General features: G+C 42.2%; 1 long non-coding RNA gene across 4 annotated transcripts in view; it reads right to left on the reverse strand.

Annotated features, from left to right (window-relative positions):
- Nucleotides 1-2197: 2197 nt before the first annotated feature.
- LOC105464128 (uncharacterized) overlaps nucleotides 2198-26333 on the reverse strand; it is a 34754-nt gene continuing 10618 nt past the window's right edge. For 2 of the 4 annotated variants that reach the window (XR_011610459.1, XR_011610457.1), the window contains exons 4-7: nucleotides 15875-15943; nucleotides 9131-9541; nucleotides 6671-6814; nucleotides 2198-4040 (exon numbers count right to left, since the gene is read on the reverse strand). This is a non-coding gene — a long non-coding RNA (uncharacterized lncRNA). The other 2 variants (XR_011610461.1, XR_011610458.1) reach the window with 2 other exon arrangements.

Raw genomic sequence — 26333 nt, forward strand, 5'->3', positions numbered from 1 at the left:
TATATCTAGGGACTATCTATTAGTTGATTAAAGAATTTTCTTTAAATAAAAGGAAGTTTAAAATTGTTTGGCTTTTGCAACGCCTATTAAATTGATGATATGTTATGTGATTTTCTGTTGATATAAGAGTGGAGAAGCAAAAAGAGTGAATGTGAATATACAGGGCGCATGCATATGTAAAGCAGATATTATGCTTGTGCTATAACCAGGTAGGGTAGGGAAGGCAGAGTCCCTTTTAGATCACAGCCCCACTCACTGTGTGCCAACAGTGCCCTGCACTGGAACACCTCTCTGGATTGATGAGAGAACAGGGAACCATGTGCTTTCTCTCCTAATCCTTGATTTATATGGTTTCTCCATAAAATGCTTTCTTTAAATTTTACAACATCGTGGCAACTGCCCTGACTCACCTTGCCACAGCAATAAAAAGAGATTTGCCCAACTTTATGCTACAATTATTAAAGCGATGTAGAACCGGTGCTAGAAGAGACTGATGAGTGATTCAGAATATAAAATTCTGAAACAGATCCTAAAATAGAGAACTGATATATAGAGTATGATGATGATAGCATCGTAGTCATCAGGAAAAGGAGGGATTGTTTTATAAATGGTGCTGAGAAGTGAGAATAAATGAATTATTTGGGAAAATGATGTTGAAATATTTTATCATCCATTCATTCAATGTAATAAGAACAGCTAGATCAATGAATTCAACCAGAAATTTGAAAATCATAAAAAAGGAATAAATATAATGTCTATATAGGAAAGAGGTTTTTTGTTTGTTTGTTTGATTTTTGAGACGGAGTCTGGCTTTGTCACCCAGGCTGGAGTGCAGTGGCGCAATCTCGACTCACTGCAACCTCTGCTCATTGCAACCTCTGCCACCTGGGATCAAGCCATTCTCCTGCCTCAGCCTCCCGAGTAGCTGGGCGCTTGCCACCATGCTTGCCGCCACGCCTGGCTAATTTTTGTATTTTTAGTGAAGACGGGGTTTCACCATGTTGGCCGAGCTGCTCTCAAACTCCTGACCTCAGGTGATCCACCTGCCTCAGCCTCCTAAAGTGCTGGGATTACAGGCGTGAGCCACCATGCCTGGCCAGAAAGAATTTTTTAAGCTAATGCAAAGGAAGATGTCACACCAAAAAAGCGTAATGAAATTGACTACATAAAGATGTTTGCCTCAAATACAGCAAAGAATTCCCACAAATCAGTAAAAAGTGCTAATATTCCAATGAATAAATGGACAAACGATATTTATTAATAATACAAAAAATAAGCTGCTGGAGCAAAAAAACTGTTTAAAAATATCGTAGGTTAAAGAACACAGAAGTTTCTATCTCTTTCATCTAACTGTCCCAGGGAGTGCCCCAGGACGGCAGGGCAACTCCTTCCCTCACAGGCAGAAACCTGGATGACTTCTAGATCGTTGCTTCTCCCTACCATAAGGCATTTTCCCCGTCTGCATGGTTGAAGATGGGCTGTGGATACATCTGCCTAGCCAGTTGGAAGACAATAGACAGTTCCTCTTCATGTGAGATGAAAGTTGCATACATTGTTTTGTTGAGAATTTGGTGACATAAGCACACTCATCAAGGGAGACTGGGAAATGTGTTTTGTCCTGTAGCCATGTGTCTGGCTTTGCTGTTCCCATAAAAGGGGAGAACAGCCATCTCTGCCATTCACTTAAAGGAAATATACATTGTCAATAAACTTGGGGAAAATGGAAAGCCTCATTAGTAACCAAAGAAACATGGGGCTGCTTGCAGTGGCTCATTCCTGAAATCCTAGTACTTTGGGAGGTCAAGGTGGGAGGACTGCTGGAGCCTAGGAGTTCAAGACCAGCCTGGGCAACATAGAAAGAGCTTGTTTTTAGAAAAAATTTAAAGAGTTAGCCGGGTATGGTTTTGTGTGTCTTTAGTCCCAGCTACTTGGGAGGCTGAGGTGGGAGGATTGCATGATTCCAGGAGTTCGAGGCTGCAGTAAGCCGTGATTGTACCACTGCATACCAGCCTGGGTGACAGAGGGAGACCCCACGTAAAAAAAAACACACACACAAATAAATTTAAAAAAAACATGAATTAAAGTGAACATAAGACTTTTCATCCATCAAATAAGCAAAGATTCTTTAAAATCAGAATGCACTACGCTGATGGGGGGAGATGCAGCACTGATAGGTTGCCTATGGGGGATGCAGATGTAAATTCGTATAGACTTCCTTGAGCAATTTGGCAATAAAGCCAAGACCCTTTAAATATTCGTATCTTGGAGTAATAGGCAAACATATCCACAAAAGTGGGTGACACAGAAAATTCAAGACCAGAACACAATATATATGGGAATTATATTAATAAATGCTTTTATTGAAGGTTTACTATGAAGCAGACTCATTGCTGAGTACACTACATGTATTACCTGATTTAATCCTAGAACTGGGCTTATGAGATACTGGATTATCCCACTTTACAGATGTGGATATAGCCTCAGACAGGTCAAGTCACTTGCATAAGATCACAAAGCCAAGAGGTGGTTGCATTGTGATTCAATACCAGGTCTTCCTGACGTCAGAGCTCTAGCTGTTTATAAAAATAACATTTTCAATTACAAGGGAATCTTATAGTTTTTAATACACAGTATTAGGAAAACTGGGCTTTCCATTTAGAACAAAATCATCTCTTCGACCTATGATTTACAATCATTTTCAGGTTATGAACCATTTAAAGAATCTGATGAGAGATACTGATTCTTTTCACACACACTCTCTCTCTCTGCATATAGGCAAGTGTGTGTGTGTTTGTGCGTGTGTGTGTATGTGGGTAGTCTTCCATGCAGTTCTGATGGATTTTGGAGCCAAAAAGCCATGAACTTGAAATAACCCCTACAAGATAGGCTATATTCATATCAACATAAATTTATGGTGGATTAAAACTTTAAATCTAAAATTTAAATATAAATGTCATCTTTGTGTGAATATAGATAAGGTTTCTAAATCTCCAGCCTTTGTTTCTTAGTCTGGAAAAAAAATTGGGGTAATGATATTTGGCACAAAGTTCTGTCATGATTAGACAATCATGACGGGCAGATCATGAGGTCAGGAGATCAAGACCATCCTGGCTAACACAGTGAAACCCCGTCTCTACTAAAAATACAAAAAATTAGCCGGGCGTGGTGGCAGGCGCCTGTAGTCCCAGCTACTCAGGAGGCTGAGGCAGGAGAATGGCGTGAACCTGGGAGGCAGAGCTTGCAGTGAGCCGAGATCGCATCACTGCACTCCAGCCTGGGCGACAGAGCGAGAATCCATCTCAAAAAAAAAAAAAAAAAAAAAAAGAACATCATGAAGATTAAATGGGAAAATACACACACAGTATTTCAGTGTCTGGTACATAAAAAAATACCCAGTGAAATTTAATCCTCTCTCTCTTTCTTTCTCTCTCTCTCTCATTCTCCCCATCTCTGTATATGGTTGACCCTTAAACAATGTGGAGGTTAAGGGTGCTGACCTCCTGCCCAGTGGCTAATTTGCCTATAATTTTTGACTCTCCAAAAATTTAACTACTAATAGCCTACTGTTGACCAGAAGCCTTACAGATAACATAAACTGTCAACTAAGATATATTTTGTATGTTATATGTATTATATACTGCATTCTTACAATAAAGTAAGCTAGAAAAAGGAAAGTGTGATTAAGAAAATAAGGAAGAGAAAATAGATTTACTTCCATTAAGTGGAAGTGGATCATCATCAAGGTCTTCATCCTGGATGTCTTCACACTGAGTAGGCTGAGGAGGAGGCAGAAGAAGGAGTTGGTCTTACTATCCAGGGGTGGCAGAAGTGCAAGAAAATCTGTGTATAAGTGAACCAGTGCAGTTAAAACCCTTCAAGAGTCGGCTGTATACACACAAACACATATATATACACACACACATATATGTGTGTGCACATATATTACATACAGATTTTAAGTAGATATGTGCATTTGTGAAAATAGTTTCATACATTTGTAAGTGTTAATAATTTTCTCATCATGTCACCAAAACAGGCACCTGAGGGGAAAAGACAAATAGATTTAATTAATTTTAAATGTAAAATTTTTATTTCTTAAGAACTTACTACACGAATATATTCACTTTTTCATTCAACAAATATTTATCGAACATCAGCTGTCTTCCAAGCACTGTTCTAGATACTGGGGACACCACCGTCAACCAAACAAACCCAAATCCCTGCTTGTGTGGAGCTGATACTTTGGTGGAGGGCTAAGACTCACCTGGAACGTACTGAAAAGGGAGGTCCCTGCACCCACCTCGCGGGACGTGTGACGGGCGTGGGGCTGTCGGTTTGGCTGCCTGGGACTCAGTCCCCTTACCGGAGGGCAAGCATACAGACAGGCAGGTGCAGGAACCGGGCAAGCGCTTTTGGGCTCTGGCACCAAGGCAGCATCCAGGGGTGGGTGTCTGTGACTCCCATAGCCCAAGTCGGTGCATGTTACAGTGCGCTCTTTTAGCCTTGCCGTCCCCGGGTGGCTTAAGGGTGAACCAGTTCAGTGGACCCTGTGCCTTTTTGCAAGGACAGGGGGCCAGTGTGATAGCTTTCTGTACCCTGAGCTCTTGTCCAGAGTCCCAGAGAAATCAGGTCACGCACGGACTTGAAGGATGAATGTGGGGGTTTTATTGAGTGGTGGAGGTGGTTCTCAGTGGGATGGAATGGGAGCTGGACAGGGGATGGAGTGGGAAGATGATCTTCCCCTGGAGTTTGGCCATCCAGCAGCCAACTCTCCAACCGTCCCCAGCCAAACTCCTCCGGACGTTGCTTCTTTTTTCTCCTTCTCTGCCCCGCTGTTCTGGTGTTCGTCATGTTTGTCTCATCATCTCCTCATCTGCTTCTGGAGCCTGGGGTTCAGGGTTTATATGGGTACAGGATAGGGAGCATGGTGGGACAAAAGGTACTTTTTTGAGTGCAAAAACAGGAATGCCTGTTCCCACTTAGGGCCGCAGGCATCTAGGCTTGAGGGTAGGGCCTTTGCCAGGGAACCGCCCTCTTCTCCTCAGTATTTCCATCTCCTGTCCATATCATTGCCATGAGCACAGCAGGGTTGCTCACTGTTTCAACCCTCGAAGAAGCATCTTACTGGTGAGGAAACTGGCGAGGTGACAGTACCCAGGGAAGGGGATGAAGGGCAAATTGTTGTGTTTTGTCTTTCGAGCCTACTGAGGAAGAAATCCTCAAGCACCAGAGCAAGGGCTTGAATGATGGGAAGGGTGGCAGAGAGAATTGTAAGCCAGGGGAGGGGACACAGTGGGAAGCTGGCTAGAGATGCCAAACAGGGCACAAATGGGACAGGCAGAACCAATGAGAGGGTGCAGAGCTGATTGCCACGTCCAAGCTCCATGTGCAGGAACAACCAAGTCCCCCTATGTTGGGGGCAGGTGCAAATCAATTTGCAAGGGCTATTTCCCATGTATTATTTCTGGCAGCATATTTTGGGGCAGTACTGCTGGGATGGAGAAAGGGCTCAGGTCAGGACGATGCCATCCACTCCTGGATAATAAACTTGGGTCTCAGAGAGTTTCATGTACTTTGGGGATGCATCAACTACTTACTTGTTATGGGAATTATGTCTGCGGAAGATGGAAAAAACATTATGTGAGCCTTAATGAGTTTGGTTATATAGGAGTGTGATTTCTATCTCATAAATAATAAACAATTCCCTCAATATGCTAATTCCAACGTCTCTTTCAATTACTCATGTTAATCTTGCAAAGAAAATAATCAAGAAAAATATGAAAAATGCCATCTCCCTGTTGGAATGAAACATCTCCTAGATGAGACAGCATCTCTGTTCCAAGGTTTGGAAGCATATTAGCTATATCTGACTCATTGGTTCTTCTATGTAGACAATCCTGCTTTCAAAATCTAATCAATGTTAAAATGAAACCTGAGTTTAATTGAATAACACATGTCTGTTCTATAATATTTTTGAATTCAAAGTGGTATAAAAGAACCAAGACTGAAACTAAGAAAAAAAATGAAAAATTACTTCCATCTCCAATAGTCACTTTTTTTTTTTTTTGAGATGGAGTTTCACTCTTGTCACCCAGGTTGGAGTGCAGTGGTTCTATCTCGGCTCACTGCAACCTCTGCCTCCCAAGTTCAAGAGATTCTTCTGCCTCAGCCTCCATAGTAGCTGGGATTACAGGTGCCAGCCACCATGCCCGACTAATCTTTTGCATTATTAGTAGAGATGGGGTTTCATTGTGTTGGTCAGGTTGGTCAGTCACATAACTTTATTGATATTTTTTATTGTGATATCTTTTAAAAGAAAAACTGCCAATGTGTATAGGGAGTAGATAAACTTTTCTTGTCATGTAGAAGGCGATTTAGACAGATGAATAGCAAATCAGTAGGTCCTATGTAACTTTGTTTCCCAAATATTCTGCTAGATCTTTTCTTCGTTCCTGATGCTCCTGCCTGAGACAAAGTCTAACTCCCATGCACTGCTCTCATGATCAGACTCCCTTCCTTGCTTCTAATCTAGGCCTCAGCCATTGGATTCACTGCGCTCACCCTGGGCTGTGGGCGCACTGAATCCTTGTAGTTCTTTGAACAGGATTTGCTCTCATATCCTGTACATCTTTGCATACACTGTTTTTTTCCCCCTGAAATTTTCACCTACCTTCCCCTCCCTGTCTATCTCATAAGCACAGTTAGGAAGGTGCTAACTTTGGAGGTGGATGGTCTCTGTTCAAATCCCTGCTTTGTTACTTCGTAGGTATATAAGCTTAGGCAAGTTCATCTGTGTAGGCCTCATTTTTCTTATCTGGAAATGAAGATAATAAGAGTATTTAATTTCACGAAGTTGCTATGAGAGTTAAATGAGACAATGCATGTGATTGGCATTATATATAATATGTTCTAAATACTCAATATTGTTTTAGCCATAATTATGGTTACAAGTATTACTACCATTTACTCATAACAATTCTACTTATCATTTCCATGTGGCAATCCTGTTTGCTGGGGGTGCAGGGTCAGAGATCCATGAGGAAGGGTTGTTGGTAACAACAGTGATCAGTGCCACTGCCTAGTGCCTGTGGGTAGCTCAGGAAATCCTGGAGATGTGGGGATAATTTTGGTGCTGAGATAGCAGCCGATGACAGGCTTTTCTGTCTTTCACTGCATTTCTTTATGAGATCAAGCCAGAACATTAGTTCCCATGCTCCTTGGGAGCAATGAACACCAAAGAAGCAGTGAATGTGCGGCACTGAGTGGAATAAGTCTGGACTGAGAGTAAGAGCTTGGGTCTCTAGCTTTAAGTCTGCCATTAATCAGTTATCCTTGGACAAGTGATATCAATTCCCTGGGCCCAGATCTTATTTAAAAAACGAAACAAAACAAAAGAGGACTGCATTCTGCCATCTCTAAGTACCTTTCCAACTCTGGGATTCTGGGATTCTACGCTGGGAAACTCACTCTGTATTTGCTGTTTGTAGGCTCATGAGGTATCACCGTGTGTGCCAAGTCAGGACCCTGCTCCATCTGGTACATGGAGAGGCCAGGCAGTGCCCCAGTATCCAATATCATAACTAGAAATAGGCCTGGAAATTCTGAAGCATATGGTTTCCCTGACGTGTTTCTAACTCTTATTGCTGTTTTCTTTTCAGTATTACTTACTACGTAAGATAGAAAAAGAATCTTTCTCAATGCACACAGTTAAATAAATAAGACCTTTTAAAATCATGCTAATGGCAGATCAATAGCATATTATCGCCTCATAGAAGTCGCTAAAGTCTAACAAAGAGTCTACAGGAGAGTGTCAATATCTTTGTTATTTGATTCAGTCTCTTTTACTTTTTATCCACTTGGCAGCGCATTCTCAGAAGGGGCAATACAAATGTTTTATTGTGTTGTTTAAGATGCAATGGACGAAACAAATAACAACAAACAACCTATACTAACATTCCCAACAAGCCATTAAACTGCATTGCTTGATGCGTACAGAAGGTTTAGAAAACAAAAATGTGCTGTCTGAGATCCCTGACGTACGTCTTGGCTCTAATACAGATGAGCGAGAAGTCAAAAACAAACCACTTTGAAGAAACTCTGGGGCCCTAAGTGCAAGTCTCCTTGTAAGATGTCTTTATTAACGCAAAAAATCCTCCAAAGCTTCCCCCCCTACAGTCATGACAGATGCCTTTGAAAGTCTCCCCACAGTGGGAAGACTTCTGAAAATGTCTTCCTTCACTTTCCGGAGTTTACAAAAACTGTGCGAGTAGCCTCCACTGCATTTGTCAAGCAAGAAGTAATTGAAAACAGCAGGTAGTTGTGCCTTAGTGACTGAAAGAAGTCTGTTTGCCAATTGATGCATGGGGTGCTGAGGCTGGGAGCTCCCATTAGAGCTCCTGGGTGGTATTTAGGTTCAGTAAATCCCCTGTGTGTCTGGGTAACTGGATTCCTAAATCTTAAGACTATTTTCATCCACTAAGAAGACAATTGGAGTAGAATGGAATCTACTAAAAAAAACTTGCCTTGTTTCTAGATATTTGTTGAATGAAACATTGTATGATTCTGAAACGTCTCATGTAGCCATGTACATTGAAAAAAAATCCTCTTTCTGTGGTAGGTAGTGAGATTAAAAACAAAAGAAGAGAAAATATAGCAATAAGATTCAGAAACATGATAGGGAAACCGTATGTCTCAGAATTTCTAGGCCAATCCTATTTCCAATTACGATATTATACTGTGGTCCCCAAATTCTTATAATATTCAAGAAATTCTAATAGCATCTAGACTGTATAATTTAGACTGCCTCTTATACACAAATATGATATACAAAATCCTTGTTCAACCTGATCTGTGATTCAGAAAATATAAAGTATCTTAACACTATAGTGTTAAGCGTCGGATAGTCTCCTAAAGGTGTTGGTCAGAAGAATTGAACCTTAACCTGGATGGATCTATTTAAAGATAGATCAAATGATAGGCAAGGGGTGACTAAAGAAATTAAAATTTGATTCTTAGCAGAGAAGTTGAAAGTCTTTGCGATATACTTAATCTACAGTAGAAAATGTTAGGTATGTAATAATTTCCACAAGAAATATTATTGACAATGAAACCTGTAATATATATGACTTACTTGACTTTTGGTGAGAGTTGGCATACCACACCCAATAATGGATTTGCGCAAATTCAACCACATGCTCTTGAGCTGCGTGTAAGTGCTCCCACGGTGAATGGAGAGAAGAGCGCAAGCAAAGGCATGGAAGCTGGAAACATCCTGTGCCTTCTGAGAGGCTCCGGAGTGCTGGCTGGCATTGTCAGGGCATGACGGGGATAAGGAGCATACAGTAGGAGCTGAGGCTGGAAGGGCTGGCAAAGTTCAGATAATGTAGAGACCTCTGCCCTTTGTGACCATCTGTATACCATGAAGTGGTAGCTGTGGGATATATTCTCTGACTCTGAAACAGATATAGATGTGCTGGCTTCCAAATGCTGCTCACTTCGGCTTTGCAGATATATTATATAGGTAGTGAGTCTCCATTCACCTCTAAGTGTACAAAAGGAATTATGGAATTGACCACCACAGAAAAAAAAATAAGGTAAGTGTTACGAAGACATTCTTGGCTAGAGCAATGGCAAAATACAATTTTAAATAAGATGGTTTTTTTTTTTTTTTTTTTTTTTTTGAGAGTACAATTGTCCATCAAGCAGGAGGATGGAAAAACAATTTTGTGGATGACTTTCTCACCCGGTGCTGTTGTGCTATTTTGAAGCAGAGTAATTACAACTGGGAACAAAGTTCGCTTAACAAACGGCAGTTATTGAAGCATTGCCTATTTTTCAGTGATTTCTTTTGTAGAGAAAGTTCAGCCAGACTCAAACTCAAGAGGGAAGGATCCTGGAAGATATGTGGATCCAAGCATTCATGGAGTTGAAGAACTGATAACATATTATGGGTTTCTGCTAGACTAGAGGGTTGTTGTTTGTTTGAGAGGGAGTCTCCCTCTGTCACCCAGGCTGGAGTGCAGTGGTGCGATCTCAGCTCACTGCTACCTCTGCCTCCCAGGTTCAAGCGATTCTCCTGCCTCAGCCTCCTGAGTAGCTGGGATTACAGAGGCCCGCCACCTTGCCTGGCTAATTTTTGTATTTTCAGTAGAGATGGGGTTTCACCATGTTGGCCAGCCTGGTCTCAAACTCCTGGCCTCAGGTGATCCACCCGCCTCAGCCTCCCAAAGTGCTGAGATTACAAGCGTGAGCCACGACACCCGGCCTCGACTAGAGTTATTTAAGGAACAAAAGCTCCTATGAACCTAGTCCAATAGGAAGATCACATCTTATTCTGTCTGTGGGCCAATGTTGTCAATATGGTGCTAGAAATGCTTATGAGAGCACATTTCAGTCAATTCCTCATGTTAAACATAAACAGCGCTTTAGGCCAAGGTCGCTAACCTTCTCAAATGGGGTATGCGTTTCCCTAAAAATACAATATTCAAAGATGTAGCTACCATTTCTGTTTTCTTAAAACTAGCTTTCTTCTTTCAGATTTTAGAATAACTCTCTCCAACGTCTCGTTTGTCCCAAAGCCTATTGCATAATTCTAATGACTTATGACTTTTATAAATTTTCCAAGACTTATGACTCAGAGGTGTGCCTGGGGATGCAGAGTTCTTACTTCCTATGGGCCAGAAGCAAGTGCTTCCGGCAGATCTACCTTTACAAAGAAGCAGATGCCAAGACCTTGCCCCTCTTGCCCCTCGGGCTGTGCCTGATCACTCAGTACCATCTGGCCACATTGCTGTGGAGGGAATTCTCTTGGTAACTGTTATTGCTGTCTGGTTATGCATTGGCACTTTACAACAGCACAGGGAGCTGAGCAAAGAACAAGCCATCTCAAAACAACTAATTTCACTAAACCTCCTTACAATACACATAGGAAACTTTTTAGAGCTTTTTGGAAGGAAGAATAGATTCAAACTTCATTACATGTGTCAGGAGAAAGCATAAGTGATGTCGATATTGCAGAAAATCAGCTGTGATCAGTTTTTTGCCATAGGACCTGTGTTACCGATTGAAGAAATGAAAACCCTCTGGACCCAATAAGACGTTGGGTCTTTCCTTTCTATTCTCCTCTTGCTCCTCTCCCAGATCCTCTGACATCTTGCCCAAGTTGACAAACACAAACAGGACTGGCCTTCCAGAACCCTCCAAGTGGCCACCTGTTCCCACTTCTTCCTGAACTCTCCAAGTTAGAAGTCACTGCTCCTTCTCTTGAACTCCAGGGTCTCTCTGTCTAAACTTTCTATCTGGCTTTAGAATTAGCATTTGTAACTCCTTTTTTAGACAATTTGCTCATCGACGCTGTGGTCTGGACTGTGTTTGATTCATTTGTACTTTCTCAGTTCCCAGATATTCAGTGAAATACTGGTGAAACAGTCCCCCAGGACTGTGACATTCTATTTGTGGGTGTCCTGTAAGTAAACTGTTGGAGAAAAGCAAAAGGAAAAGTACATGATCTCACACAAACAGGGTCCTCACCTGCCAAGAAGCCATTTTGTGTTCTCTTGTTAGCATAATTTATCTACGTTTAAGAGCAAGGATTTTCTTTCTTTTCTCTTGGGCAAAGTATGCACATGGCTGCTGCAGCAACAGCTCAAATAGGCCCTGGCTTCCTGCTGAGGGCCAGAGGGGAAGACAGGGAGAGCACGTCTGGAGGAATCACCCAGCTGGGTGCCCAGACGCAGCCACCTGCCTGCTGCCCCATGTTGAGGTGATGTGTCACCACACTGGAGAGGGCTGATGTGGGTCACATTACATTGGAAACTCTAACCAGAAGAGCATGACATTTTAAAATATCAGTAGCACATCGGGTAAATGATTAAACCTCCCAGACATGGAGTGTTTTTCTCCACGTCTACTCCAATACAGACTCATCTTCAGACCACCACATTAAGCAGTAAACTGAAAAGAACTTGTCACGGGCAAGAAGATAGAATAAAATCTTACAAAGAGAAAGGGAGAGGGGGAAAACGATAATTTAAAAAGGAATTTTAAGGGGATGGCTGGAGCTGATACCCACTCTTCCACCTTAGACACTCCTCTGACCCCATCAGTCCTCACTTCTTGTTTGTTCTCTGAAACTGTGCTTCATGAGAACAAGATTCCTTTTTTATTTTTTTTTTTCTTTCTAAGTGTAGAGATAGGATCTCACTATATTGCCTAGGCTGGTCTCAAACTCCTGGTCTCAAGTGATCCTCCTGCCTCAGTCTCCCAAAGCACTCGGATTACAAGCATGAGCCATTGTGCCCCGCCTAGATTAGTTTTTATTGTAACGTAATTTATGATGTGAATTTCACCATTTCCTATGTTCAGAATGTAGTTTCCCCATCTAGGAAGTGGGATAGTAAAAAAAATCCTTTTACCAATCTCGTAGATGTGGCTGTAGCTCAGTGCAAAAGGGATGTTAACTCTTCCAGGCCTCAGGGTGCCAGTAAGTGAGTTACTTAAGAGTACTAAGGGCATCCTGACAGCCTGATAGTTTTCCAAAATAGGAACTGCATTCTCGGGAAAACCCTTCTCATTCCGTTTTAGTTGACAGAAACATTTTTATGGAAAGATCAATTTCACCTTGAGATTCAGAAGAGTGCTCCCCGTGACTACAGAAGAGTGCTCCCCGTGACTGCAGAAGAGTGCTCCCCCTGACTGCAGAAGAGTGCTCCCCGTGACTGCAGAAGAGTGCTCCCCGTGACTACAGAAGAGTGCTCTCCGTGACTGCAGAAGGCAGCCCTCCAAGGTATTCATCGGGCCCTTAAGTTAACATGTTACTTGGGTAGCAAATGAGGCACAATGGCTGAGGTCACAATGTCCTGTTTCCATTAGTTAATTTACTAGAGGTTCGTAGTGAAGTCATTAGTTAATTGGTGCTCATTAAGTGACCTGAAAGAGTAGGTGCTGCTTCTGCAAAGGTCAACTTAACTCTCAGAGTGCAAATTGCGCACAGAATAAAATCGGAGGCAAACTGATATCCCCAGTCTTGGAGAAATGGGAACTGCTGTGGACTCGATATTTTCTGCGTCAGCAGGCTTTATGACAGGTGTTCTGGCACTCAGGAATTCACTAGTGATGTTGTTTAAGCTATTTGAAAGCAAAGTGTTCCTTCTCCCAGTCGGCCTATTGAATGGTGCTCAGGCTGGGTGGTGCTAAGGCAGATGGAACACCCATGTGCAATATGTTATTGCTGCAACAATTACAACAACACATTTGTCTGTAAAAGTGCCTTCTGTTGTTATTAGGTCATTAACCTTAACTGTGTCAATGTGTTCCCAGTTATGTAACTGTACTAGCAGGTCTGAATATCCCACCGTGGAAGAAAATGCTCACAGTTCATGCCTTGTTGGCTCATAAGAAAGGCTCCAATCCTAATAACCCAGTCCCAGTGCTTAGAACTACCCAAGGTGCTATAAAGAGGGTGGAGGGAAAGCTGTAAAACCCACAACCAATAAAACGGAAATTTAACAAGGAACTGCAAATACAGATCTTGCCAGAAAAAGCCCCAAAGTTCAATTGCTTTGTTTGAAGAATTAAAAAGCAAAAATAAACCTAAAAATTAAACCAGATGAAACCACCAAATAGGAACCTCAAACACACTCAGTCTTATTCCATTCCACTTCCAAATTGGCAATTGTCCCCACATGACTTTTTCAAAACTTTAACCAAGATCAATGACTATAAGCCAAGCTCTTAACAAAGGTGCATTTCACCTGGTTTTGGTTGATACTGTTGCAAAAACAGACAATAATGCTATTTGGCAAATTTAATAATCAGTTTAACAAGGAGCAGTCTGGTAAATTGTTGAATACCTCGTCACCTAAAATGAGAGGGAGAAGCCTTTGGTTGTAAATGTATCTTTGCCTTCTTGGACAAGGTAACTAGACATTTACAGTTATGGAGCAGGTAGGCAGATTAAATGACAATGTAATCATGCTTTAAGATTATGTCACAATGTAAAGCATTTTGAAGTCAGTGATTCTTTTTTTGTTCTTGAACTTTCTGTGTTTCAACTTCCTGAAACAGAAAAATAGAGATCGAGGAGGAAAGGCTGATCACATGGCCTCTCTGAACTTTGGTGTTTCCAACATAATAAAAAGAGGTAATCCCAAATCTTTTCTAGTATTTTATTTTTAAAGTTCTCCAAGCAGTGTCTTCAAAGGCAAAGACAGAAGCAAACAGGGAAATTTTCAAATAAACCAAATCCTTATCCTAAATTCCTTTTTCTCAAATCTAAAGTCACTCATCTGCCTTGATATTTGACTTACAACAGAGGTCCCCACTTGTTGATTTCAGGGTCACCTAAGAATTTTTGAAGGAATATTGCTACAGAAACGTCAGGGGTTTGATCTAGGTCCTCCTGCTCGCTGCACAGAAAGCCTATGACTGAGACAGTGATTTTGCCAAGGAAGAAGGCTTTAATTGGGTGCTGCAGGCAAGAGATGAGAGTTCAGTCTCAAATCCATCTCCCTGAGCAGCTAAACCTAGTGATTTACGTAGCAGGGAAGAATGTATCAATGTGTAAGAAAACAAGAACCAGGGAGGGGCCAGGAAGCAATCATGATGAGTCAGGGGTCTGGCATCTCATTGTCTGGATGTGGTGACCTGGTGAGTTTCAGTTCTTTGATACTTTTTTATTTTTATTTTTTTTTTTGAGAGGACTGAAGATCATTTCCTAAGGAAGGAACTCAGATAAATCAAATATTAAGTTTCAAGCTTTAAGAACAAAAGGGTCAATTTCTATGTTTATCAAAAAAAAAAAAAAAAAAAAAAAGCCATCTATGGAATTATTGGGTTAGTTTCAGTATGAGAGGAAAAAAGATATAAGAAGCTATATGAACTGAGGAGGAGACCTCACCTTAGGAGACAGTGGATTACAGCAAGGTACCTCTCTCTTGAAGAGTATTGCAAGTGTTTTAATTTTTTTCCTCTAGAAATACCTCATCAGCTTGCTGGCAGAACACGAAAAGTTACTAGAGCTTATACAGAAAAAAAGAAGGGGAGAGGAAAGCTTGTTGGGGAAGGTAGCTTTAAGGTTGAGGGTTGTTTTTGAATCCACCCACTGGTTTAATGACAATTGTCAGAAACATATGTGAGAACAGCAAGACTTCTAGCCTAGGGTATTCAGGAAGTTAATAATTTTGCTTTTTAGTCTCATATCTCCCAGCAAGATGAGAAGTGTAGTTCCAGACCTGGGAGCCTAGGCAGAACAGAGCTGTTTGATTCTGAGATGAACATAATCTATGTTGTTATCTCTACCTTTCGTCTTCATCACAATACATTTGACCCTTGAACAAGTTAGGGGTTATGGACACAGCCCAGCCCACCCCACCCCTTGCAATAGAAAGTCCACATATAACTTTTGGATCCACCAAAATTTAAGCACTAATAGCCTACTGTTGACTAGAATCTTTATTGATAACATCAACAGTCAGTTAACACATATTTTATATGATATATGTATTATATCCTACATTCTTTTTTTTTTTTTTTTGAGACAGAGTCTCACTCTGTTGCCCATGCTGGAGTGCAGTGGTGCCATCTCAGCTCACTGCAAGCTCTGCCTTGTGGGTTCATACCATTTTCCTGCCTCAGCCTCCCGATTAGCTGGGACTATAGGTGCGTGCTACCATGCCTGGCTAATTTTTTGTATTTTTAGAAGAGTCAGAGTTTCACCATATTAGCCAGGATGGTCTCGATCTCTTGACCTCGCGATCCACCCACCTCAGCCTCCCAAAGTGGTGGGATTACAGGCATGAGCCACCACACCTGGCCACATACTACATTCTTATAATAAAGTTAGAGAAAAGAAAATCATAAGGAAGAGAAAACGTACTTAATATTCATTGAGAGGAAGTAGATCGTTATTAAGGTCTTCATCTTCATCGTCTTCACATTGGGTAGGCTGAGGAAAAGGAAGAAGGATAGATTGGTCTTGTAGTCTCAGGAGTGACAGAGATGGAAGAAAGGGTGAACCCGTATAGTTCAAGCCCTTGTTGTTCAAGGGTCAACTGTATATTATCTTATTTCTTCTTAAACTTCTCTTTATCTCTGTTTTAATTCTTGATGCTATATGTTTATTTTTCTCTCCTTTTGTTAATAAATATTTAAAACATAAGAATGTTTTATTTATTTTTTTTGAGACAGAGTCTCGCTCTGTCACCCAGGCTGGAGTACAGTGGCACGGTCTTGGCTCACTGCAAGCTCTGCCTTCCGGGTTCACGCCATTCTTCTGCCTCAGCTTCCCGAGTATCTGGGACTACAGGCGCCCACCACCATGCCCAGCTAATTTTTTGTATTTTTAGAAGAGACGGGGTTTCACCGTGTTAGCCAGGGGGGTCTCAATCTCCTGACCTCGTGATCCACCTGCCTCAGCCTCCCAAAATGCTGGGATTACAGGTGTGAGCCACCACACCCGGCCAAGAATGTTATATTTTTAACATAGTAATGGAAAGAGAATTTTTTTCATATATAAAAAATTAGAAAGTTATTCTTTTTTGATAATCCTTGATTTCTTGCTAACCAACATATACAGTGATACTCCTTGACTGTAGTCTCCACTGATCTAAATCTGATTTATAGAGGGAACTGGATAGAGAAGAGTTCTAGAATTTCTGCACACTTTCTTTGGCAGCTGGCTGGGATGGCAAATAGTAGGGTAAAGAAGGTAAAGAAACAGGTATGTCAGACTTAAGCCAACAGAGCCAGTAGGGCCAAATGCCCATTTATAGGTGAAGACCCAGCTGTCACGAAGTTTCCAACTGCTCCATTGCACAATGACAGTAAGGATAATAGTGTGTGTTTCTCATACATTGAAATGTATTCAAGTTAAGGAATTACTTTTTGTAAATACCTATCATGTTAAAATGTCCTTCCATTTATGAACCAATGATAGTTATGATTTTTATTCTTCTGTGTGATTTTAAGATAAAAAATTGAACAATCCAATGTTAGTTGCCAGAATTATCTTTTGACATTTTACTCCTCTATAATCTAAAATATTAGAAGCACTGCGATAGTGAGATATGGGGAGTAACATAGCCAGCGACAGCGAGTAACATAGCCAGATATGGGGGGAGTAACATAGCCAGAGATGAAGAGTAACATAGCCAAATATAGAGAGCAACATAGCCAGAGATGGGGAATAACAAAGCCGGATATGGCAGGAGTAACATAACCACATATGGGAGAGTAACACAGCCAGGTATAAGGAAACTAGCATAGCCAAAGATAGGAAATAACATAGCCAGATATGAGGACAGTAACATAGCCATATATGAGGGGAGTAACACTGCCAAATATATTGGGAGTAACAGAGCCAAAGATGGGGGGTAACATAGCCAGATATGGGGAGAGGAACATAGCCATGTATGGGGGAGTAACATAGCGAGATATGGGGAGAGTAACATACTCACATATGGGGGAGTAACAAAGCCAGGTATAGGGAAAGTGACATAGCTATAAATGAGGGTTAACATAGCCAGATATAGGGGGAGTAACATAGTCAGATATACAGAAAGTAACATAGCCAAAGACAAAGAGTAACATAGCCAGAGATGAGTAGTAACATAGCCAGATATGGCAGTAGTAACATGATCACTTATGGGTGAGTAACATAGCCAGACATAGGGAAAATAAAATAGCCAGAGATGGGGAATAACATAGCCAGAGATCGGGGAAGAAACAGCCAGATATGAGAGGAGTAACATAGTCAGATATAAGGAAAGTAACATAGCCACAGATGGGGAGTAACATAGCCAAATATCAAGGCAGTAACATAGCAAGAGATTGAGAGTAACATAGCAAGATATGGAGAGCATAGCATAGCCACATATAGATAGGAAAGTAACATAGCCAGAGATGGGAAGTAAGATAGCCAGATATGAGGGGAGTAACATAGCCAAATACATAGAGGGTAACATAGCCAGATATAGGGGGAGTCACATAACCACATATGGGAGACTGACATAGTCAGATATATGGAAAGTAACAGAGCCAGAGATGGGGGAGAAACATAGCGAGTAATGAGGAAAGCAACATAGCCACATATGATGGGAGTAACGTAGCCAAATATAGAGGAAGTGAAATAACCAGAGATGTGGAGTAACATAGCCAGATGTAGGGAGAGTATCATAGCCACATATGGAAAAGTAGCATAGCCAGAGATGGGGAGAGTAACATAGACACATATGGGGGAGTAACATAGCCACATTTGGATAAGTTACATGGCTAGATATGGGGAGAGTAACATAACCAGATATGGGAGGAGTAACATAGTAGCCAGATTAAGGGGAGTAATGTAGCCAGACATAGAAAAAGTAACATAGCCAGAGACGGGGAGTAACAGAGCTAGATATGGGGGGAATAACAGCCACATATGGGTAATAACACAGAAAGATATGGGGATTAACATAGCCAGATATGGGGAGAGTAACAAAGCCAGATATGGGGAGTCATGTAGCCGTATATGAGGAAAGTAACAAAGCCACAAATAAGGGGAGTAACCTGGCTAAATATAGACAAAGTAAGAGCCATAAATGGGGAGCAATATAGCCAGATATGGGGAGAGTAATATAGCCAAATATGGGGGAGTAACATAGCCAGAAATGGTGGAGTAGCATAGCTATAGATGGTGATTAACATAGCCAGATATAGGGAAGTAAACATAACCAGATACAGGAAAAGTAACATTGCCAGAGAAGGGGAGTAACACAGCAAGATATGGGAAGATTAACATAGCCACATATGGGGGAGTAACATAGCCATATATGAGGGGAGTAACCTTGCCAGATATGGGGAGAATAACAGGCACATGTGGGAAAGTAGCACAGCCATATACAAGCAGAGTAAAAGCACCACATATGGGGGGAGTAATATAGCCACATATGGGGGAGTAGCATACCCATATATGAGGGGAGTAAAAGCACCAGATATGGGGAGAGTAACATAGGCACATATGAAAAATAGCTGGATATGCACATAGCTGGATATGATGGGAGTAACATAGCCTGATATGGGGAGAGTAATATAACCACATATGGGGGAGCAACATAGCCAGTTATAGGGAAACCAACATAGCTAGAGATGGAGAGTAACATAGCCAGATAAGAAGGGAGTAACATAGCCATGTACAGAGGGAGTAATATAGCCAGAGATTGGGAGTAAAATAGCCTGAGATGGGGAGAGTAACACAGCCACATATTGGGGAATAAAATAGCTAGATATGAGGGGAGTAACATAGCTAGAGATGGGAATAACACAGTCAGATATGGGGGGAGTAACAGCCAGATACAGGGGTAGTAACATAGCCAGATATGGGGGCATAAAATAGCCAAATACAGAGGGAGTAACATAACCAGAGATGGGGAGAGCAACATAGCCACACATGGGGGAGGAACATAGCAAGATATAAGGGGAGTAACATAGCCAGAGATGGAGAGAGTAAAATACCCACACATGAAGGAGTAACATAGCCATATAAGAGGGGTGGAACATAGCCAGATATGGAAAGAGAAACATAGCCACTTATGAGGGAGTAACATAGCCATAGATGGGGAATAACTTAGCCAGATATGTGGAGAGTGCCATTGCCTCATGTGGGGAAGTAACATAGCCAGATATGAGGGGAGTAACATAACCAGATATGGGAGAGTAACATAGTCACATATTGGGAAGTAACATAGCCAGATATATTGGGAGTAACATAGCCAGATATGGGAAGTGTAACATAGCCACATATGGGGGAGCATCATAGCCAGAAATGAGGGAAGGCACATAGCCAAACATAGGGAGAGTAACATACCCACATATGGGAGAGTAACATAGCCAGATATGAGGGGAGTAACATAGCCAGAAATGGGGAGAGTAACATAGCTTCATATGAAGGAGTAACATAGCCACATATGAAGGAGTATCATAGCCACATATGGGAGAGTAACATAGCCAGATATGAAGGGAGTAACATATCCAGAAATGGGAAAAGTAACATAGCCTCATATGAAGGAGTAACATAGCCACGTATGAAGGAGTAACATAGCCATATATGAGGGAAGTAACATAGCCAGATATAGGGAGACTCACATAGTTACATATGGGGAAGTAACATAGCCAGAGATGGGAAGTAACTTAGCCAGATATGGGGAGAGTGACATAGCCTCATATCGGGGATTAACAGAGTCATATATGAGGGGAGTAACATATGCAGATCTGAGGGGAATAACATAGCCAGATATGGCCAGAGTAACACAGTCACATATGGGTGGGCAACATAGCCAGATATGGGGACAGTAACATAACCACATATGGGGGAGTAATATAGCCAGATATAGGGAAAGCAACATACTTGAAATGGAGAGTAACTAGCCAGATAAGAGGGGAGTAACATAGCCAACTATAGAGGGAGTAACATAGCCAAGTGTAGAAGGAGTAACATAGCCAGAGATTGGGAGTAACATAGCCAGAAAGAGAGAGGGTAACATAGCCATATATGGGGGAATTACATAGCTAGATATGAGGGGAGTAACATAGCTAGAGATGGGGAATAACATAGCCAGATATAGGTGGAGAAACATAGATATTGGTGAAGTAACATAGCCACATATGGGCTAGTAACATAGCCAGATATGGGGATACTAACATAGCCACATGTGGGGGAATAACATAGCCAGAGATGGGGAGTAACTTCACCAGATATGTGAAGAATGCAATCGCCTCATGTGGGGGAGTAGCATAGCCAGATAAGAGGGGAATAACATAGCCACATATGGGGGAGTAACATAGCCAGAAATGAGGGGATTAACAGCCAAACATGGGGAGAGTAACATGGCCACATATGGGGGAAGTAACATAGTCAGATATGAGAGGAATAATATAGCCATATGGAGAGCAGTAACCTAGCCAGATAGGAGGGGAAAAATATAGCCAAGGATAGAGGGAGCAACATGGCCAGAGATTGGTAAGTAACATATCCAGATATGGGGAGAGTAACATAGCCACATATGGGAGAGTTACATAGCCAGATATGAAGGGAGTAACATAGCTAGAGATGGGGAATAACATAGCCAAAGGTGGAAAAACATAGTCAGAGATGGGGGACTAACACAGCCAGATATAGGGGAGTCACATAGCCAGATATGGGAGGAATAACATAGCCAGATATGAGAGGAGTAACATTGCCAGATATGGGCAGAGTACCGTAGCCACATATGGGGAAGTACCATAGCTAGATATGATGGGAGTAACATAGGCAGAGATGGGTAGAGTAACATAGCCACATATGGGGGAGTAACATAGCCATATATGAAGGGAGCAACATAGCCATATATGGGTAGAATAACATAGGCACATATGGGGGAGTAACATAGCCATATATGGGAAGAGTAACATAGTCACATATGGGGTAGTAACAGCCACATATAGAGGGGGTAACATAACCAGAGATGGGGAGTAACATAGCCACATAATGGGGAGTAACATAGCCAGATATTGGGAGACTAACATAGCCACCTATGGGGAAGTAACATAGCCAGAGATGGGGAGTACTTAGCTAGATATGGAGAGAGTTACATAGGTTCATATGGGGGAGTAACATAGGCACATGTGAGGACAGTGACATAGCCAGATGGGGGCGAGTAATATAGCCTCATATGGGGGACTAACATAGCCATATATAAGGGAAGTAACATTGCCAGTTATGGGGAGGGTAACATAGCCTCCTATGGTGTAGTAACATAGCCATGTATGGGGTAATAACATAGGCAGATATGGGGATATTAACATAGTCACATATAGGGGAGTAACATAGCCAGACCTGGGGAGAGTAACACAGTCACCTATGGGGGAGTAACATAGCCACATATGTGGAGATTAACACAGCCACCTATGGGAAGAGTAACATAGCCTTGTATGGAAAAGTAACATAGCCTTACATGGGGGAAAAACATAGCCAGATATTGGGAGACTAACATAGCCACATATGGGGGAGTAACATAGTCCAACATGGTGACTGTAACACAACCACCTGTCGGGGAGTAACAAAGCCACATATGGGAGAGTAACATAGCCAGATATGGGGATACTAACATAGCAACATTTAGGGGAGTAACATAGTCAGAGGTGGGGAGTAACATAGATATGGGGGGAATAACATAGTCAGATATAGGGAGAGTAACATAATAACATATGGAGCAGTAACATAGCCAGATATAGGAGAAGCAACATATCTAGGGATGGAGAGTAACATAGCCAGATATGAGGGGAGTAAAAGACTCAAGTATAGAGGGAGTAACATATCCAGAGATTGGTAAGTAACATAGCCAGATATGGGGAGAGTAACAGAGCCATATGGGGGTGTTACATGCAGATATGAGGGGAGTAACATAACTAGAGATAAGGAATAACATAGCCAGATATAGGTGGAGAAACATAGTCAGATATTGGTGAGTAACATAGCCAGATATGGGGGGAGTAACATAATCAGAACTGGGGGGCATAACATAGCCAAATATAGAGGGAGTGACATAACCAGAGATGGAAAGTAACATAGCCAGACATGGTGGAGTAACATAGCCAAATATGGGGGAGTAACATAGCCAGATATGGGGGGAGTAACATAGCTAGATATGGGGGAGTAACATAGCCAGAGATGGGGAGAGTAACATAGCCAGAGATGGGGAGAGTAACATAGCCACATATGGGGAAGTAACACAGCCATATATGAGGGGAGTAACATAGGCAGATATGGATTAACATAGCCACATGTGTGGAATTACCTTTGCCATATATGAAGGGAGTAACATAGACAGGGATGGGAAGAGTAACATAGCCACATATAGGAGAGTAGCATAGCCAGATATGAGGGGAGTAACATAGCCAGAGATGTGGAGTAACTTAGTCAAATTTGGTGAGAGTGACATAGCCTCATATGGGGGAGTAACCTAGCCACATCTGGGGAGACTAACATAGCTACATAAGGGGGAGTAACATAACCAGAGATGTGGAGATTGTCATAGCCTCATGTGGGGTAGTAACAGCCACATATGAGGGAGTAACATAGCCAGTTATGAAGAGAGTAAGATAGCCACATATGAGGGAGTAACATAGCTGGATATGGTGAGACTAACATAGCCACATTTGGGAGAGTAACATAGCCAGAGATGGGGATTAACTTAGCCAAATATGGGGAAAGTGAGATAGCCTCATATGGGGGAGTAACATAGCCAGATATGGGGAGAGTAACAGCCATCTATGAAGGGAGCAACATAGCCAGATATGAGGGGAGTAACATAGCCAGATACAGGGAGAATAATATAGCCACAAATGGTGGAGTAACATAGCCAGATATGAGGAGGGTAACATAGCCACATATGGGGAGAGTAATATAGCCATATATGAGGGGAGAAACATAGACAGACATGGGGAGAGTAACATAGCCATCTATGAAGGGAGCAACATAGCCACATATGAGGGGAGTGACATAGCCAGATACAGAGAGTAACATAGCCACAAATGGTGGATTAACATAGCCAGTTATGGGGAGAGTAACATAACCATATATGGGGAGAGTAACGTAGCCATGTGTGAGGGGAGTAACATAGCCAAAATTGGGGAGAGTAACACAGCCACATATTGGGGAGTAACATAGCCAGAGATGCTGAGTAACTTAGCTAGATATGTGGAGAGTGTTATAGCCTCATATGGGGGAGTAACATAGCCACATATTAGGAAAGTAACATAGCCAGATAGGAGGGGAGTAACATAGCCAATTATGGGGAGAGTAACATAGCCACATATGGCGAGTATCATAACTGGATACGGTGAGACTAACATAGCCAGATAGAAAAGGAGTAACATAGCAAGTTATGGGGAGGGTAACATAGCCACATATGGGGGGAGTAACATAGTCAGATATGGTGAGACTAACATAGCCACATATGGGGGAGTAACATAACCAGAGATGGGGAGTAACTTAGCCAGATAGGGGGAGAGTGATAACCTCATATTAGGGAGTAACATAGCCATATATGATGGAAGTAACATAGCCATATATGAGGGGTGTAATATAGCCATAGAAAGGGAAAGTGACATAGCCACATATGGAGTAGTAACATAACCAGATATGGGGGAACATTGACACATGTGGAGGACTAACAGCCAGAGATGATGAGTAACATACTCAGATATGACGGGAGTAACATAGCCAAATTCAGAGGTAGTAACATAGTCAGAGATGGGGAGTAACATAGCCAGATATGGAGACAGTAATATAACCACATATGGGGGCAGTAACATAGCCAGATATCAGGGGAGTAACATAGCCATTGGTGGTGAGTAACTTAGCCAAATATGGGAGGAGTAACACAGTCAGATATGGGGAGTAACATAGCCACATATAGGGGAATAACATAGCCAGAGATGGTTGGAATAACATGGCTAGATATGAGAAGTAACATAGCCAGAGATGGGGGGGAGTAACATAGCCAGATATGGGTAGTAACATAGCCAAGTACAGGCATAACAAAGCCGGAGACGGGGAGTAACAGTTCTGTAGAGAGTGTGTATTTATGTGTGGTGTCAGTTAAAGGGTGTTGTATTCGTCTCCTGTGGCTGCGATGACAAATTACTACACACTTGGTGAGTTAACAAAAATTTTCCTCTCAGAGTGCTGGAGGCCAGGTCTGAGATTCATGTGCCAGCAGGGCCTCCAGAGGCTCTAAGGGAGTTCCCTGTTCACCACGTCCAGCTTCCGGTGTTGCCAACATTGCTGCGCCTCCTCAGCCTTCCTTATCACTTCCATCTCTGCCTCCATCTTCACGTCACCTTCTCCTCTGTGTCTGTCTCTCCCTTATAAAGATGCTTGTGAAGACTGTCTTACCTGGAGATCCTTAACTTAGGCATATCTGTGCAGACCCTATTTCCAAATGAGGTCATATTTACAGGCTTCCAGAATTAAGATGTGAACATATCTTTGAAGCCATTCTCAGCCCACCTCAGGCATCAAACCTTATTCAGGCCAGGATCACCTCCATATCACCTGGGGGATCCAGGATAGAGAGATGCTGATTTAAGTGCTAGCATGTATGCAAGATATCTGACAGTGACTTATTACTGGATTTAATGGCGCGATGTCTACACACCACATAAAACTGTTCGGGGGTGGGGTAGAGAGGCAAACTGCAACCTGAACTTAAGAAAAAGTTGAAGGTTTGATGGTATCACCATGTATTTTATTTAACTTACCTATAAATTATCCTGGATACTTTACATACCATTATTTAAACTATATTTTGTGTGATTGTTTTCTTAGATCAAAATTGTCATTTTGTAGTAAATAATCTTTGAACAAATCTTAACTCTAGAGAAGGTCTGTTTCTGAGTCCTTGAATGTTTACAAATACTTTTATATCATTGCCCTACCATTTGAGTGCTCTTTGGTTGGGTATGAAACAATTGGTTTAAAAATAATTTTTCCCCAGAACATCTCAGAATTTGTTTCTTTTGAGATGGGGTCCAAATCTGTTGCCCAGGCTGGAGTGCAGTGATGCAATCACATCTCACTGCCGCCTCAACCTACTGAGCTCAAGCGATCCTCCCATCTCAGCCTCAAACGTGCTGGAATTACAGGCATGAGCCACCATGCCTGACTGGTTTTTTTTTTTTTTTTTAAGATGGAATCTCGCTCTGTCGTCAGACTGGAGTACAGTGGCACTATCTTGGCTCACTGCAGCCTCTGCCTCCTGGATTCAAGCGATTCTCCTGCCTCAGCCTCCCAAGCAGCTGGGATTACAGGTGCCCACCACCGTGCCCAGCTAATTTTTGTATTTTTAGTAGAGACAGGGTTTCACCACATTGGCCAGGCTGGTCTCGACCTCTTGACCTTGTGATCCGCCCACCTCAGCCTCCCAAAGTGCTGGGATTACAGGTGTGAGCCACTGCACCTGGCCCAGATTTTTTTTTAACCTACAGTTTTGCCAATAAGAATTTCGATGACAGGCCGGGCGCGGTGGCTCAAGCCTGTAATCCCAGCACTTTGGGAGGCCGAGACGGGCGGATCACGAGGTCAGGAGATCGAGACCATCCTGGCTAACACGGTGAAACCCCGTCTCTACTAAAAAATACAAAAAACTAGCCGGGCGCGGTGGCGGGTGCCTGTAGTCCCAACTACTCGGGAGGCTGAGGCAGGAGAATGGCGTGAACCCGGGAGGCGGAGCCTGCAGTGAGCTGAGATCCGGCCACTGCACTCCAGCCTGGGCGGCAGAGCGAGACTCCGTCTCAAAAAAAAAAAAAAAAAAAGAATT

This window comes from Macaca nemestrina, chromosome 1 (genome assembly GCF_043159975.1).
Source record: "Macaca nemestrina isolate mMacNem1 chromosome 1, mMacNem.hap1, whole genome shotgun sequence".
Lineage (NCBI taxonomy): Eukaryota > Metazoa > Chordata > Mammalia > Primates > Cercopithecidae > Macaca > Macaca nemestrina.